This window comes from Phascolarctos cinereus, unplaced genomic scaffold (genome assembly GCF_003287225.1).
Source record: "Phascolarctos cinereus isolate Bilbo 61053 unplaced genomic scaffold, phaCin_HiC Scaffold_726;HRSCAF=1367, whole genome shotgun sequence".
In the NCBI taxonomy this organism is placed as follows: domain Eukaryota; kingdom Metazoa; phylum Chordata; class Mammalia; order Diprotodontia; family Phascolarctidae; genus Phascolarctos; species Phascolarctos cinereus.
In genome coordinates, this window is record NW_027556098.1 from 410,332,036 (window position 1) to 410,349,775 (window position 17,740).

The window sequence follows — 17,740 nt, forward strand, 5'->3', positions numbered from 1 at the left end:
ACACACCCCTTAATCAAAACTAACTTCAGCTTCCCCTTGTCCTGAGCAAAAAAAAAACATTTGGGGAACAGTCCACAAAATTAATCACAACCACCTGTCTGTGTGTGTAGAGAGCAAAACAACAACATTCTAAGCAGGAGTCTCTCCTGTAGCCCAATCTTCACAGGTCTTGTCTCCAAGTTTGTGCCTCATCCCCTTCACCATCTCCCCCCCCCCATATGTCTCATTATGGTGAGTGAGCAAGTGGTGATTCTTCATAGGAAGAGGTAGAGGGACTACACTTATTTTGTTTGGTCTTAGAAGGCAAGGCCAGGAGCAATTATAACAATAGGTAACGTTTTATATAACATCTTTATAGAACTTTCAAGTTTGCAAAACACTTCATACGTGCTATCTCACTTGATCCTCACAGCGAGCTGAGGTAGATGTTGTTATTCCTATTTTACAGATGAGGAAACTGAGGCAAACAGGGTTAAGTGACTTGCTCAGACTCACACAGCTAGTAAGTGTCTGAGGCCAGATTGGAACTCAGGAAGAAGTCTTCCTGACTACAAGCCCATAGCTCTGACCACAGTTCCACTTAACTAGCTATTATTATTATCATTATCATCATCATACCCAGGTTCTAGTTAGTGGCTTTGCTCTCTTGGCCTTAGTTTTCCTGCTGTACTGTAATACTGAAATAAACACTTACCTTTCACTTAGAATGTTGAATTCGAATCAGAATCAGAGGCATAAACACATAGCCTGGTCATTTTGCATGTGGTCTTGAACGATACTCCTGAATGCAGCCTAAATTAGATTGAAATATAATTGGGAAATATTTAACAAAAAAAATTAGAACACAGGCGCTGTTCATATGTGGTCTTCTAAGTCAATATGCACCTGCAGGGATTTCATTGCTCTCTGAGTTTGACATCACTAGACTACCACTGTGGCCCCTTTCCCTTTGGTGACTTAGGACCTTCCTTTCGGTGCAGCTACCCTAAGTGGGTTCTTTTCCTCACTCACAGACCCTCTCCATGAATTTTATCTCAGTTTAGTTCAACAAACACTAAGCTCCCACAGTAGACAAGATCCTAGTCTAGGAAATGGGGATGCAAAGATAAAAAAGTCTCTCCCTTCCAGGAGCTCAGTGACTGGGAAAAACATGTAAACAGATAAGTAAGTAAGAGGGCAATGTAAGGGAGAGAATGCTAGGAGAGGGGGGAGGAGGTTCAGGGAAATCTTTGGGGGGCGGGGGAGTTGTACCTGTCTCAAACCTTGAAGGAAGGGAAGAATTCTGAGAGACGGTGAGGAGGTAGAGCATCTTAGACCTGAGGGACAGCTCTTGAAAAGGCCCCAAGACAGGAGAGGGCATAGTTATCTCAGGGAATGGCTAGAAGTCCAGTTTGGCAGTAATGCAATTTGTGAAGAGGGGTCATGTGAAATGAGAGTGGAAAGGAACACTGCAGCTGTCTTGTGGAGAGCCAGGCTGGAGAGTTTGCCATTTTTTTCCTGCAGGCAATAGGGAGCCACTTATGGTTTCTGAGCAGAGGGAAGAAATGGTTTTGGCATCCTTCAAGGCTCAGCTTATGTCTCTTCTCCTCTGGGAAAATCTTCCCATTTCCCTTAGCCACCAACGTTCATTACCCCAACCTCAGAGGTGACCATGTCCACCTGTCTACTTGTAGTATCCCCTGTTGGAATGTATTTACCTTTAGGACACACAGCACCTGGCACAGTCTTCCTGGTCCATAAATGCCACTTAATAATTGTTTATTGTGTTCAATTGACTACTGTTGGGAGAATTGAGTGAAAAGACCGGAAAACCAGTGAAAAGGGCACTATCCAGACCAGAGGTAATGGAGGCCTGAACTAGGGTGGTGGCTATAGAAATAGAGAAAAGGGGACACATTGGAGATGTTGTTGAGATAGAACTGACAAGATTTGGCCGCTGCATGTGAAGGATGAGAAAGATAGAAGAGTGAAAGTTGTGTGCATGAGGGATGATGCTGCCCTCAACAGAACTAGTGCTGGCCTTCTCATGGCTCCAGTCACAGCTCCTTCCCTCATGGATTGGGACTTCCAGCACCTGGACTCACCTTTCACAGGGTCCGGGAGTCTGTCTCTCTTCTTAGGACAAGCCTCTCTCCCAGGCTGCACTCCCTGAAGCTCCCAGGGAAACAAACTTAATCCATTTGTCCCTCCTTCCTCCCTCCCCCCACCTGCCTAACCTAGATCCACTCTTCAAGAAATCCTTCTCTGACTGAAAACACTCCTCTTTCTACCCCAAGACAAACAGGAAGAAATTCATAGGGCCTTTTAAAATAAGATTTGTAGCATGTACCAACAGAGCTGAAGGAGGGAGAGGGAGACACACACACACAGACAAACAGAAAGAGACAGAGAGATCATACCAGTCCAACCACAGAGGAGGAAACGGAGACTCAGAGAAACTAGGAGACATACTCAAGCTAATAAGAAAACAGATTTCTGGCCTTGGAGCCAGGTAAGCACTCTTTCCACAGTACCCTGAAACCTCTTATAAGACCTGAGTTTGAAATCTAACATTGCTACCTGTTCCCTCTCAGGCCTTTGACCAATCACAGCCTTCCTCTGGGCCTGTTTCCTCCTCTTCAAAACAAAGGAGATTGGTTTAGATAATCTCTAAGGTTCCTTTCAGGTCAAGATCCTATGACTTACTCAAGCTTGAGTCCCTACTCTGCCCCAGTGTTTTCCAGTGGCTCTGCCTTCCCATAGCCCATCACCCTCACTGCCTTTACAGAAAGCTCCCTCAGATGCATGGGAGAATCATGTGGGTGCAAGGCTCTTTCCTGTTTACAAAGAAGTTTCTCATCCATTATCTTGTTCGATCCTCAAAACATCTCTGACGGAACTGAGGAAATTACATTGCAAACTGTGATGCACTTGATAAATCTCAGTTTTTGGTCATGTTTCTGAGGCTAATGTTGTCTGGGGCAGAGAAATCCTACGAAGAACTTGGTAAGACCTTCCAAATAAAATGCCAAAAGACTCTGATACTCAGTTACTTAAATTGGGGCAAATGTGGGGGAAAGTGAGGATGGGGGGAGAATTATGTGGGGAAGTATGGCTCAGGACAGAAGAAATGAGATCAACCAAAGACCTGTAGATTGTACAGACACCTCATGCCTCTGTATAATGAATATTTTTTTTAAAAAGAATGGGTAGGTTCTAGAAATGATGAATTGTTGCTGTCGTCATTGTTGTTATTAGTAGCACCAAGTAACACTACACAGGATGACGCAGACTACATTTTGACAAGAAAAGACATATTAGTATGGGAGTTACCCCTGAGTCAGCTATTTATGTATAGTGAAGCCATTGACTCACTTATCAACTCTAAGATCAGAATTTGTAAAGTAAAACAAAACAGGAGGAATAATGAAAAAAAGGATATGACAATATACAATTAAAGATTTAACTCTGGGTTATTTAGACAAGTTATTGAAAATCAAAAATAAGAAATGGACAACAGACATGACATCAGCACTGACTATAATAATTTCATCTAGAAGTTAGAGCAGTGTAGATGAATTGCTATAACAAGAAGACCAAAAGAAACCCAGATGTGCCTTAGTCAGCAAACATCTGACTTACTTGCTAAATGGAAAAAGAGATTGCAGTCAAAGGAAGCTCGGGTAAGAATATAAACTCATTTGTAAAATTTCATGAAGAAGGATGCTGAATGGTTATGAGCAATATTATCTCAGAAAGCAGAGAGAAAAACTGGAGGGTAAAATAAATTTAAAGAAAGTTTGGCAAGATATCCAACTCTGCAAAGTCATCCTTGAGGGCATCTGAGGATGAGAATGGAAGGAGGCCAACAAACAGAAGAAAAATGGAAAAGATCTGCAAAAACCATTTCATTCTACCATTTCTCAATCAAGGATCATGAAACTATCAAACTTGGACCCCAACATCATAGTCCCCTAGGTGCCTGTGGAGGAGGCATACATGGCACTAAAGGGAATAAAGATGGAAAAATCAGCTGGATTGGAGCAAATATACATAGAGAGATACATGCTGGAGTTGATACAATTTGGAGGGACTGATTATGCAAGGTATGTGAAAGGAAGGAAGATACCCAAGTTGTAGAAGAAATCTCAAAACTTATTTATGTGGAAAAAAGTGATCAACAGAACACTCTAGTAACTACCTACTTACATGCTACTCTTTCATCTACATGAAATCTTCATGTAAGTCATTTGCACTGAACCAGCCCTTTTGCAGAGAACAAGGTTTTCACCAGTGATATGCCACACTGTCACCATCTCACAAGTGACTGAAAGATGCAGAGAACATAAGATCTTATTGTGTTTATTATTTGTTGATTACAAAAAAAAATAAAGGTATTCCCGAACAGAGGTGAGTTACAGGCTCATTTCCAACAAGATGTGTCCTATCCATACATCAAGACGATTCAGAATTCCTTAGAAGATGAACAACGGAAATAACCTTGTTCAATGATGCATCAAGTGAGGCAGAAGTCATGGAGACGATGCTTGCCAAAGGTATGTGTCGCTATTATAGATGAGAGTCCAAGTAGAGGCCAAGTCAAGGAGGGATTCCCTGGGGATGTTGACATCTCTCAGATGCTTCTATTTGCAGCAGGCTCCAAGACATTGCATAGTTTTCTGGAAGAGACCCCAAAGAGTTCGGACTGTCCATCCACACAGAAAAGACCAAGTGGAAGAATATCTGTTGCCCAAATTTCAACATGCATGTGAACAGACACCCTACAGAGCTCGTCCAACAATATATATATATATACATGTAAATAACACAGTGGAGGGTGCGCTGGGCCTGGAGTCAGAAAGTCCTGAGTTCAAATCTTGCCTCAGGCAACTTATTCACTGTGTAGCCTTAGCAAGTCACAACCTCTCTTTGCCTCAGTTTCCTCATATGTGAAATTGGAATAATAATAGCACATACCTCTTAGGTTGTTGTAAGGACCAAATGAGATAGTATTTTTAAAGTACTCTGCTAACTTTAATAATAATAATGATAGCTAACATTTATATAACATTTGCTATGTGCCAGGCATTGTGCTAAGTAATTGTAAAGTACTTTACAATTATTATCTCATTTGGTAAAGCAGTATGTGAATACTAAGTACCATCACCACCACCAACACTACCACCACTACCACTACCACTGCCACTATCAGCACTACTACTACCACTACTACTACCACCACCACCATCACCACCACCACTAGTACTACTACTCAATCTGGGACTGAGAGTACAGGTGGACAATGAACGGGGTCCAGCACTGAAAAGGAGAGAAGGCAGAATTGCTTTTGTAAAATTGCAAAACCACAAGCATTAATTCTAATGTTTTACTAGTCTTGATGTAAGGCAGCAAGACCTGAAATGCCATAGCCTCCAAAGAACAAAAATGAGAATCACACACTGGGCAATGGGAAGCCACATGGTGGTGGGAGCAAACTACAATACATAATCAAGGAGGAACTCCAAAGTATAACAGGTATAAAGGATGTCAACAAGGAATTATCTGACAGAAAGAGGAGATGGCTTATCATGAGGCATGAGCAACAATGGGGACAGCCAGAGGGCTCCACTGATAACTCCTCAATGTCAGGAGGAATTGAGTAAGGTTCCTAGTACATGGACTGGACTCCCAGTGGCAAACATTGGGAGGATCTGGGTGAGAATTCCACAAGATAGGCAGGCATGAAGGGGTTCCTTCTGGCATCATTGGATGGGACTCCCAAAGTGATGAGAATCTTGCCTACTTGTGACAAAGAAATAAAGTTAAGGAAAACAAACCGATGCACTAACTGTGTCTGACAGGGTATGCCTCATTCTGCACTGGAGGTCCACCACCTCTCTACTAACAGGAACAGGGTACTTTTCCCTGACAATCTTATCAAGTCACTACCAGCTGCTGCATTGAATGACCAAGAATAATAATTCGAGAGTTGACAAGGACCTCAGTGATTATCCTGACCAATTCATACCTGAAAGTAAGCCGCACTGCACCATACCTGATGAGCGAGATCTAGATCACCAAGAAGGGGAAACCCATTACTTTCCAAAGTAGCCCCTTCCACCCAGTGTTATGAAGCTGCTCCTGGCATCCAGCCAAAATCAGCCCCTCTTCAACCTTTACCCATTGCTTCTGGTTTTGACCTTGGGGGACAAAAAACCAAGGTGAATCCTTCCTCCAAATGACAGTCTGTCAGTCACAATGCTTTTATTAAGTCCCTGCTATGTGCCAGGCCCTGTGCTCAGCATTGTGGATACGAAGAAAAGAAAAAGAGCCAATGTCTTCAAAGATGCTCCCAATCTAATGGCAGAGACAACATGAAAATGCCAATGGACAAAGAAGTTATACATGCAGGATAAATTGGGAATAATCTATAGAGAGAAGAGAATAGCAGGCAAGGGATCAGGAAAATCTTCTTACATGTAGAAGGTGGGATTGGAGCTGAGGCTTGAAGGAAGCCAGAGATGTCAGGAGGCAGAGATGAGGAGGAAGAACATTTCAAGCGTGGTGGACAGACAGTCAGTGAAAATGCCTGGAGTCAGGAGATGGAGGGCCTCGTCTGACGAAAGGCAAGGAGGTCCATGTGATTGGATCAAAGAGTACATATTGGGATGTGATGTATAAGAAGACTGTATAGGTGAAGGAGGGGAGCAGATTATGAAGGGCTTTGAATGCCCAGGGGTGATAGGGACCCACTGGGGCTTATTGAATAGGGGGATGACATGGTCAGATCTCCTTCAGGAGATTAATTTGACAGGAGTGAAGGATGGACGGGAGTGGGGAGAGACTTGAGTCAGGGAGTTCAACTGGGCAGTCTATTGAAATGGTAAGTATAAGATGTTGAGGACCGAGACCAGGGTGCTGGTAGTTGTAGAGGAAAGGCATGAAAGATGTAAAACTGACAAAGTTTGGTAACAGATTGGATATGAAGTGTGAGATCAAAGATGGCACCTAGGTTTTGAGCCTGGGTTTCTGGGAGGATGGTGGTGCCCTTGATAGTAATGGGGACATTAGGAAGATGGGAGGGTTTGAGGATAAATCATATTTGAGTTTAGCATTGGACACGTTGAGTTTAAGATGTCTATGGGACATCCAGTTTGAGATGTCTGATAATCAGTTGGAGATATGAGTCTGGCAGTTGGGAGAGAGGTTAGGGCTGGATAAGTAGATATGAGAAAAATCTGCATAGAGATGATATTGAATCATGGGAGCTGGTGAGATCATCAAGTGAAATAGTGAGAAGGGAGAAGGTAAGAAGGTCCAGGACACTGCCCTGGGGGATACCCACCATTAATGGGCATGAGCTGGATGAAGATTCAGCAAAGGAGACTGAGGAGTGTCTGATAAGTAGAAGGAGAACCAGGACAGAGGAGAGTATCAAAGAGAAGGGTGACTGACGATCACAGAGGCTGCAGAGGTCAAGAAAGATTAGGATTAAGAAAAGGTTATTATATTGGACAAGTAGGAGATCAATGGTGTCTCTGAAGAGAGTTGTTTTGGCTGAATGATGTGCTTGGAGGCCATAGTGTAGAGAGTTAGAGAGAGAAAAGGAAGTGCAGACACCTATTATGGGTGGTGGCCTCAATGAGTTTAGCCATCTAGTTGCACTCCTTTGGACTCCATCATGCTCCAGGAATTTCTTCATTTTTTTTTTTTGAGGCAATCAGGGTTAAATGAATTGCCCAGTGTCACACAGCTAGTAAGTATCTGAGGTGGGATTTTGAAAGGTCCTCCTGACTCTAGGCCCATTGCTCTATTGACTATGCCACCCAGATGTCCTAATTTTTTTTCAGCAAAATATGGAGGAAAATTCTAAGCCAAGAGGATGGAGGGAAGGGACCCCATGGGAGGCTTGAGGAGGAATGAAAATATTTGGAAGAGTTATTGACGTGAGCGGGATAGAATTAACCTAGGGAGGAATACAAGAATTGCCTTACCATTGTGAGGACCCAGCTGAAATAATGTAATTTAACTTTATAATGGATCCAGTCAACATAGTTTTATAATTTTCTCCAGCTTTGCTCAGCAGCATGTGAGTAGGAATGAAGTCTGTGGATAGTGGAAGTAATCCAAGACTGAGGCTTGGCAGGTTAAGATTGGTGATATGATAAGGGGGCAGGGACTCAAGAGAAGAGAAAAATGTAAAGCTGATCTGGTTCATCAAGAGAGCAAGATAGGGAAGGGAGAAAAATGTAGTTAGTGAAGGGTTGATGGCCTGAGAAAGAGCTGAGGAGTCAAAGGATTATAGGTCATGGTGAGGACAAAGATCAGGGCTTAGTGTTGGGAAGGAAAGGGAGAGATGGAGTGATAAAAGAATGTGACCAGAGACGGGAATTTCAGAGTTCATGAAAAAAGATATGTGGTGCTTTTGTAGGTGATGGCAACCTCTAGGTATGACTATGCTCAGGGTGTGACTGAGGTGGGGTGGAAAAGTAGGTCATGTGAAATGAGTAAGCTGAAGAACTGTGATGTCAAGGTAGCAATATCAATATATATATGTTGAAATCCTCTAGTGTCCGCACTCCAGAGATCAAAGAAAAGGGAAAAGGACCTAATGTATACATTTTTTATGGAAGTTTTTCTTTTTGCGGCAAAGAATTGGAAATAGAGGGGATATGCCCATCAACTGAGGAATGGCAAAACAAATTGTGGTATATATTGTGGTATATGATTGTAATGGAATACTATTGTGCTATAAGAATGATGAGGAGTTTGGTTTCAGAAAAAACCTAGAAAGACTTACATGAACTGATGTAAAGTGAAGTAAGCAGAACCAGAACATTGTATACAATAAGAGCTATATTGTGCAATGATCAACTGTGAATAACTTAGCTATTCTCAGCAACACAATGATCCAAGACGATTCTGAAGGAGTTATGATGAAAAATGCTATCCATCTCCAGACAAAGAACTGATGGAGTCTGAGTGCAGCTCAAAGCACTTTTTTTAAACTTTATTTATTGGTTTTTTTTTTAACCTTGTTTTCTCTTGCAACACGGCTAATGACTGCACATGTATAATCTATATAAAATTGCTTGCCTTCTCAATGAGGGGGGAGGGGGAGAAGAAGAGAATTTGGAATTCAAAATTAAAAAAAAAGAATGTTAAAATTATTTTTACATGTAATTGGAAACATATATGAAAATTTAAAAATTAAAAATAAATCCTCTAGTATGAGGGCAGGGGTTGGGGAGAGAGAAAGACTGTGAGCCAGGGACTGAATTCATTGAGGAAAAAGGGGGATGTTCTGGAGATCTGTAGACACTAGCTACCAGAATTTTGATTGGGTAATATAGAGTGAATGAACTTCAAAGGAGTAGAAGTTACCGAGTGATGGTTGTAGAGGAATGAAGTGGAAATGGGGAGCAAAGAATGTATTTCAACTGCTCCATTTTGGCCAGTGAGTCATGGGGAATGAGTAAAAGTATATCCAGTTGTGGAAATGGTGGCCAAGGAGGCTATGTCATCAAGGGTGAACCAGAAAGGAAAGCCAGAAAATGGAATGAGCAGGAAAGGAAAAGATTTTAGACTGAAGCAAATTTGTTACTTATGGAGCAGGTCTTCCAGAGAGCAGAGTGGAAGGAGTGGGGAAGGGTGTCATTGATGCATTCAAAAGCAATGATGACATGACATTTATATAGCATTTTGAGGCTTGCAAAGTTTAATACATACACACACACACACACACACACACACACACATATATATATATATATATATATATATATATATTTCATTTGAGACTCACAACAATCTTATTACTCTGGCTTTACAGCTAAAGACACTGAGGCTCAGAGGTGTTAAATGAGTTACCCAGGGTAATTTTGCTGGTGAGTGTTACCAGCTTTTGAGAAATTGGCTATCCCTGACTAGAAATCTAACTAGCACACTATCCTGTCTCTGACAAGCAGGTAAAGCGAAGGGCCTTGAGATGGTCCCATAGGAAGATCATATAAGGGAACTAGGGATGTTTAGTGCAGAAAAGTGAAGACTTAATGGGAACATGATAACTGTCTTCAAATGTCTATCAATATTAGTCATTGCACAACGTGGCTGTTACTATGTACAACGTTCTCCTGGTTCTGCTCACTTCACTCAGCATCGACCATACAAGTCGTTTCAGGTTTTTCTAACGTCTGCCTGCTCATCATCTCTTACAGCACAATAGCATTCCATTACATTCATATACCACAACTTGTTCAGCCATTCCTCAGTTGATGGGCAAAGGATGCCTTTTCTTGATAATCCTTATGAAGATTTCATTATCAATAGGAAAGTAGGTATATAGGTTGGTAGTTGATAATTTCTCTCAGTTACCCTTTGTTTTTGGGTGTTGATTAGGTCCTAATTGTTTCTCCATGCTTTTGCTGTCTTATCCTCCTTAAGATACCTTTTGAATGGATTGCCCAACACCCTTACATCGTATTACCTCCAGAATAGGTCACCTTTGTGCAGACTAACTTGGTCCAGTCCAGTTGTTTGGAGATCATCTTTGTCCTCTTTAGGGTAGGGCCATTCCAACCCAACCCATAATAAAGCAATCTGGGATTATGATGTTTGAGTTTAAGTGTGGATCACTCCACATCTACTGCCCAGATTGTGATGTTGGATGGAAAGCCTATAGTGTTCATTAGCAGAACATGTGTGAGAGATAATACAAATGGACAGCAGGCTGGGGCAGAAATTGAACAGAAAATTGCAAAACTCTCTTAATGTCTTCAAATTTCTCCCAGAAACAAACTTTTTAACACCAGTATTGTACCAGCATTTCTATATCTTCTCCCCCCTGCCATCCTCACTCTTGAATCTTTAATCTTGCTTTAATTTCTCCTTGAGAAAGATGTCTGTACCAGCTGGCTGCCTCCACTTCCTTTCCTCTTCCTTGGTTCTAAACCCTCTGCAATCTGCTTTCGACCTCATCATTCAAAGAAGCTTCTCATCCCCAAATTACCAATGATCTAATGGCCACATCTAATGGCTTTGCTGTTTCTTGTCTTCCATCACCACCCTGCAGCCTTTAACACTGTCATTTGCCCTCTTCTTCTGGATGTTGCCCCCTCTGTAGGTTTTTCAGAACTCTTCTCTCCTGGTTCTCTTCCTCTTGTCTAGTTGCTTCTTAGCTTCTTTTGCTGACTCTTCCTCAATGTCACCCCCGTGAACTGGGGGTACCTCCCCTGGGGCCATCTTTGCTTCTATACTATTTTGCTTGCTGACCTTATCAGCATATCATTTCTATGCAGATGATTCCCTGGATTCTCTCCTGATCTCCAGTCTAGCATCTCCGACTGCCTTTTGAACATTCTGAACTGGATGTCCTATAGACATTTCATACTCAACGCATCCAAAACAGAACTAAAATTTCCCTTCAAGATCTCCTCTTCCTAACTTCTTATTACAAGCAAGGGTAACACTATCCTCCCAGTCCCTCAGGCTCATTACCCAGGAGTCATCCCGGACTCCTCGCCGCCTCCTACCCTCAGCCTCCACATCCAAGCTTTTGCTGAGACCTGTTGATTTCACCTCTGCAACATCGCTCAAACACGTCCCCTTCTCTCCTCTGGCTTGGCCACCCACGTCATTCAGGTCCTCATCACTTCACACCTGGACTATTCCAAGAGCCAGCTAGTTGGTCCTCCTGCCTCCAGTCTCTCCCCATTCCAATCCATCCTCCACTTAGCTGTCAAATTGGTCTTCCTAAAGCCACCAGGATTGATTTCCTACTGTGTGTTGTCATTTTTCAGTTGTCTCAACTCTCCATGACATCATTTGGGGTTTTCTTGGCAGAGATACTGGAGTGGTTTGCCATTTCCTTCTCCAGCTCATCTGGTAGATGAGGAAACTAAGTAACTTGTCCGGGGCCACTCAGCCAGCAAGTGTCTGAGGCTAGATTTGAACTCATGAACACAAGTCTTCCTGATTCCAAGCCCAGGCTCTATCCTAGCTGCCTATAGTGCAGGTCTGACCATGTCCCCCACCTCCCCTCTCCTTCAGTGTCAGTGGTTCCCTCTCAACTCCTGGATCAAATATAAAATTCTCTGTTTTCCTTTTAAAGCCCTTTGCTAACTGACCCCTTCCTACCCGTCTGGTCTTTTTACACCTTATTCTCCTTCAAGTACTGGGTGATCCAGCCTTCTTGCCACTTCTCCCACATGACACTTGAGATTCCTGGCATTTTCTCTGACTTCCTCTTGCCTGGAATGTTCTCCCTCCTTCATTCCACTTCTGGACCTCCCTGACTTCCTTCAAGACTCAGCTCAAATCCTACCTACTGTAGGAGACCTTTCCCAGTCCTTCTCCACAGCTTGTGCCTTCCCTCAGACATTAGTTCCTAATTCCCAGTACCCAGCTGCATACATCTTTATTTGCATGCTGTCTCTCTCATTTGAATGTGAGCTCCTTTTTGGCCTGAGAACCTGTTTTTGCCTTTATATACCCAGCACTTCGCACCATGCCCAGCACATATTAAATGCTCATTGACTGAATGACTTATTGACTCTATAGTCAGTATAGACCTAGAACACAACAGTCTCTGAAGAATTAAAAATGAACACGATGCACGGGGAGGCGCATGGTGGGAATAAGGAAGCTGCAACACGTAACAAATAAGGAGAACAGCCATTCCAATGGTTTCTTTTCACTATTGAGGGATGTCTACGTAGACCCTGGTTCCCCTGTGGACATCTTGTGGGAGGATATGAATGGGAGCTGCACTGATGTGCATCACTGGAGGGAATGTCCCAATTGTTGAGATTCCAGGTTAGTCAATAAATCTTTATTAAGCATCTACTAAGTGCTAGGCACTGTGCGAAGGTCCATGGGAGTGGAGGATTTGAATCACATGGGAAAGGGATCCAACTTGTACTTTCCAGCCCCCAAAAGCAGAACGAGGAGCCAGCAGTGGAAGTTGCTAAGAGATAGATTTAGGACGAACGTCAGGAAAATCTCTCCAGCCATAGGACCTGCCCAGGAGGGGAAGGGACTGCCTCAAGAGGGGACAGGATCATTGACTTTGAACCAAAAGGGACCCCAGAGGCCACGTAGTCCAACCCCTCATTTTACGGATGAGGAAACGGGGACATCATGTGACTTGCCCAAGGTCACTAGGCTAGTAAATGACACAGCTAGAATATGAACTTGGGTCTTCTTGACTCCAAGGTTTATCAAGTGCCCTTCAAGAGAACGGACACCTGTTGGATAGGCTTAGGCTGGCTCTTGGTCAGGCCTAAGTTGTGCCTGCTGAGGTCCCTCCCAAGGTTGAGATTCCAAGCTTCTGTTGTGCTGGAGGTGTTGGTGGGAGAAGTCCTGGCTTCTAACCAGCACCACTCTTAGGCTCCAGCAAGGTGAACAGAAGGGGATTCTTGTATTGATGGCCTCACGCCACCCCCTGGTGGTCACATATGGGGATTACACTGCCTGTTTCCCAAGTAGAGGAGACCTGGTTTTGAGTTCCTTCCCTCTGATTTTCCAGCAGGGACTCCTCGGCAAGAGAAGTCTCAGACTGAACCATAGAGATCGTTGGAGTTCTCAAGTTGGAAAGAGATAAGGATTTCTCTGGATGGTAGGCTTCCTGGTGTCCAGAAGGGGGAATGTGAGGGTCCTACTGAGACCCTATTTGAAGGATTCAGTTCAGATCAGGGAACCCCATGACAGAAAGAGCACTGTTTGGAGTCAGAGGACCTGGGTGTGAAAGCCTCTCTGCCACTTACCAGCTGTGTGATTTTGGGCAGGACACTTCATCTTCTTCGGGGGGGGGTGTCTGTTTTCTCATCTGTAAAATGAGGGGGAGTTGCAGTAGATAACTTCTAAGACCCCTTCCAATAGTAATGAGAATGATAATAATAGCACTTCTGTAGCACTTCAAACTCTTCAAAGTTCTTTAGATATGCTTTCTCCTTCAGTCCTCACAACAACCCTGTTGTTGTGTATTATCCCCATTTTATAGATGAGGAAACTGAAGTGCCTTGCACAGATAGGGTCACGCAGCTAGCATTCGATTTGAGCTCATGTAATCTTTTTCCAAGTCTCATCCTCTATCTACTGTGCTACCAGGCTGCCCACTGTAATCCTATCACCTTGTCAACGCTGAAGGACCTCCACGAAAAGGCTGTGGTGGGCAGTTTCAAAACCATTTTATTGAAGGAAGGAATGAAGGAACATAGGGGCAGGGTGGTACTTAAGCCTAGAGGGGAAATTCCTGTTGTCAGATATTTGAAGAGCTTTCACCTCTGCCGAATGAACGAGAAGGAAGTTATGGATTTTAAAAGGCAGAGGTGAGGAGGGAAAACTTTCTAAGCAAAGAGTGTATCTAGCCTGTGCAGAAATCTGGAGGTGGGTGACGGAATGGCATGTGTGAAGTACAGCAAACACATCACCTTTGTTAGACTTTAGCGCGCACAAAAGGGAGCTTTCGTATTTAGTTCTAGAGGCAGTAGGGAGGCACAGCATCTTGGGCAGGAGTACGGCTTGGTGAGACCCGCTCTTTAGGAGCAGCACGGAAATATGGATTGGAAAGGGGAAAGACTTGAGGAAGATTGGCCGCCATGCAAGCAAGACGTGATGAAAGCCTGAGCCTTGGACTGAGGCACTGTGGTATAGTGGGTAGAATGTGGGACTTGGAGTCAGGCAGACCTGTGTTCACCAGCTATGTGACTCTGAACAAGGCACAAGCCTCAGTTTCTTCATTTGTGAAGCAGAGAGGGTTCGACTAGGTCCCTTCCAGCTCTAAACACAGGATTTAGACTTCACTGTTAACTTTGGACAGATAAGCATCAGTTGGGCGATAAGATCTGAAGCCAGATTCCCAAAGGGTTGAGAAGTGACAGGAGACTATGGGAAGAAATATAGGACAGGAACAAGCAAAGGGTTTCCCCCCCCCCTTATTTATTGGTGAGGCAATCGGTGTTAAGCGACTTGCCCAGGGTCACACACCTAGTAAGTGTCAAGTGTCTGAGGCCGAATTGGCACTCAGGTCCTCCTCATTCCAGGGCCGGTGCTCTATCCACTGTGCCACCTAGCTGCCCCATTTTAGAACAGGGGAGACTCGGCTGTATTTATAGACAGCAGGGAAGGAGATGGTAGATAGTGACTATAAAAGGAGGAAGGAGGGTAAGGGAGGTGGAGAAAAAGGTCAGAGACAGAGGGACAAAAGGAGAGGGAGAAAGGATGATTGTGGGAGCAATTTGCTGGAGACAGGAGAGGATGGGATCAAGAACACAAGGTTTGCCTTGATGAGAAGGGTCATCTCTCCCCTTTCCATCAGGTTTCATCATGAGGTCTGCCCTTCAGTCTCTGCTTCTGGCCTTTCCTCTAACCCCATTTCTCCTCTGGTTGGGGTGGGATAGATGATGTCTGAGTTCTCCCAACACAGGAGATCCTCGGCAACGGGACAGCCCTGCCACCCTGTGGGCAGAAACAAGACTGCAGGCAGACCACGGCTCCCTTCCGGAGCTCCAGCGCCCAGCTGCCATCACGCCTTCTTGGCCCCGTTGGACAGCCAAGCATTTAGATTCTTGGGATCAGAGATTTAGAGTCCGACATCTTTAAGCGTTGCAGGCTGCTAGTGGTAAGGCAAGCTACTCACTTCTGCATTCCCAGTATCTTAGGATGCAGAGCCTTTGAGTTACCTCTTTATAAATCTGCAGCCATCTCCATGAGACCTACCCCACTACCGTGGGGGAGCAAGCAGTGACTTGTTTTGGGTCAGGGACTTTACAGAGTTGTGGTGAGGACCAAACAGATGATGTGTTTAACGTGCCAGCTCTCAGGACTGCTGTGGGATAGTAATTTTTTGGTTGTCTTTCCAGTTCTGAGATTCAGAGTGGGGAACTCTTGGTGTGGCAACTCCCCTCAGCACATAACCCTCTAATTTATGCCCTTCATTGCTCAGGGCACACAGAAGTGACCTGCCTACTGTGTGTCTGACGTGGGTCTTGAAATGACGTCTTCCTAGTTCCGAGTTGGAGTCTCTATTTTCTACAACCACGATACCTCAGGAAAGACCACTTTGTCAAGGAATTCGAGTTACAGGCAACCCGGAAGGAAATGGAGAGGGACATAGTAGGAACACACAGTAGGCTTCTCCTGTTACAAAGGATTGCTGTACCACCTAAGGAGATAAGGGTGAGCTGGTCAGTCACCTGGTGAGAGGATGATAAATAGCTAACAGCCCCTCTGGCATCGACAAAAGGTCAGATCAACTCCAAGAAGGCTCCCGCTACGTAGAGAGCGGCCCTTGTGGAGGATCTTCGTGAGGACATGGATCAGAGTGGCAGACTGAGTAGGCAAGGATGGGCTGGGATTCCTCCAGGAAGCTTCTTTTATTTTAGTGCAGCACCAAATACAGACTCCAGCACAAAAAAAAAAACAAAAACCAAACACTGTTTTGTGTGTGCTGGGAAGATTACCACTTCTTTTTGTCTTCTCTGGAGATCCTTAAAAACTCCCACTGTAGGAGGAAACCCAACCCTCCCAGTTCTCATCTTGTTTTGCCCACCCTGCCCCCTAGAGGTCTGTGCAGCCTAGCCTTGCTAAAGAGGTATTATAGGACTAGACCAATGGACGGAAAACTCGTATTAATGAAATTAAGCATCAAAATATTATCATTTTTCAGAATTAGGCCAGGCTTAAATAACACCAAGCAGTAGCTAAAAGTGAAGTAATTTTGCCCTTTCCACTAAAGCATCTGCTTTTCAGGAAAGCTTGATATCCTGTTCCAGAAGTGGATGGAACAGCAATAATGGGGGTGTGGAGAGGCAACCAGACTTCTTGTGCTTAGACTAGAAGAGTTGGTTCCAGAGCTTTATCAGCTATCCAGTCCAGGCAGAAGGGGCAGAGGGATACAACAGAGGTGTATGAAAGCAGTATCTCTTCCCCCTGGTCAGCAAGACAGAACAGGAATCCTTTTTGGATCAAGACTGACCAATATCTTCCCGCCTGAATGCAGCCTCAGGGGGAGCATCTGATAGTGTATTGGGTTGAGTCTTCAGAGCACTGTTTGAATAGGTAGCAACATTTCTCTGACTCATCTTGACTTTATTTCCAGTTTATCCTGCATATATCTTGTCTGTACATGGTTTACATGTCTTCTCCATTAGACCATGAGCCCCTGGAAAGCAGAGACCCTTTTTTTTGGCCCATTCTTTGTATCCCCGGTGCTAAGTAGTGTTTGGCACCTAGCAGGCACACAAACCCTCTAAGTCAATGATGAGCTCAGCATCCTGGACCTTTGCATCGGTGTCCAGGCAAAAAGATGTCTCTCTACGCCCCAGGCAGCACCATGGTGCAAATGTACCCATTTACGAGTTCCCTCTCAGGCACATAAAGGATACATCTCTCCGTCTTCTCTACCTGGGACTGGCCCAGGGCTCTTGGTACCACAGGTACACCTCAAAACAGTACAGAGGATGGAGTCTTTCCAAAGGTGTACTAGTACAGACCCACAGAACTCAAACCCCACCCCTGCTGTCACCTGAAATTGAGCGACAGTGAGAATTCCTGGACCCCAAATAGAAAGGTCCTGCGTTAATTGGGCTTCTGGGTGGGGGTAGCCGGCACCCCCAGGCAGCTTGCAACTTTTTTTTCTGGTTTAATTTTTTACAAGATTCATTTATTAACTATGATACATGTCACATAAGACCTGTTCAGTTTTTACACCATTCCCATTGAGACAAGTACAATACTTTGTAGCAAATACATGATTTCAAAA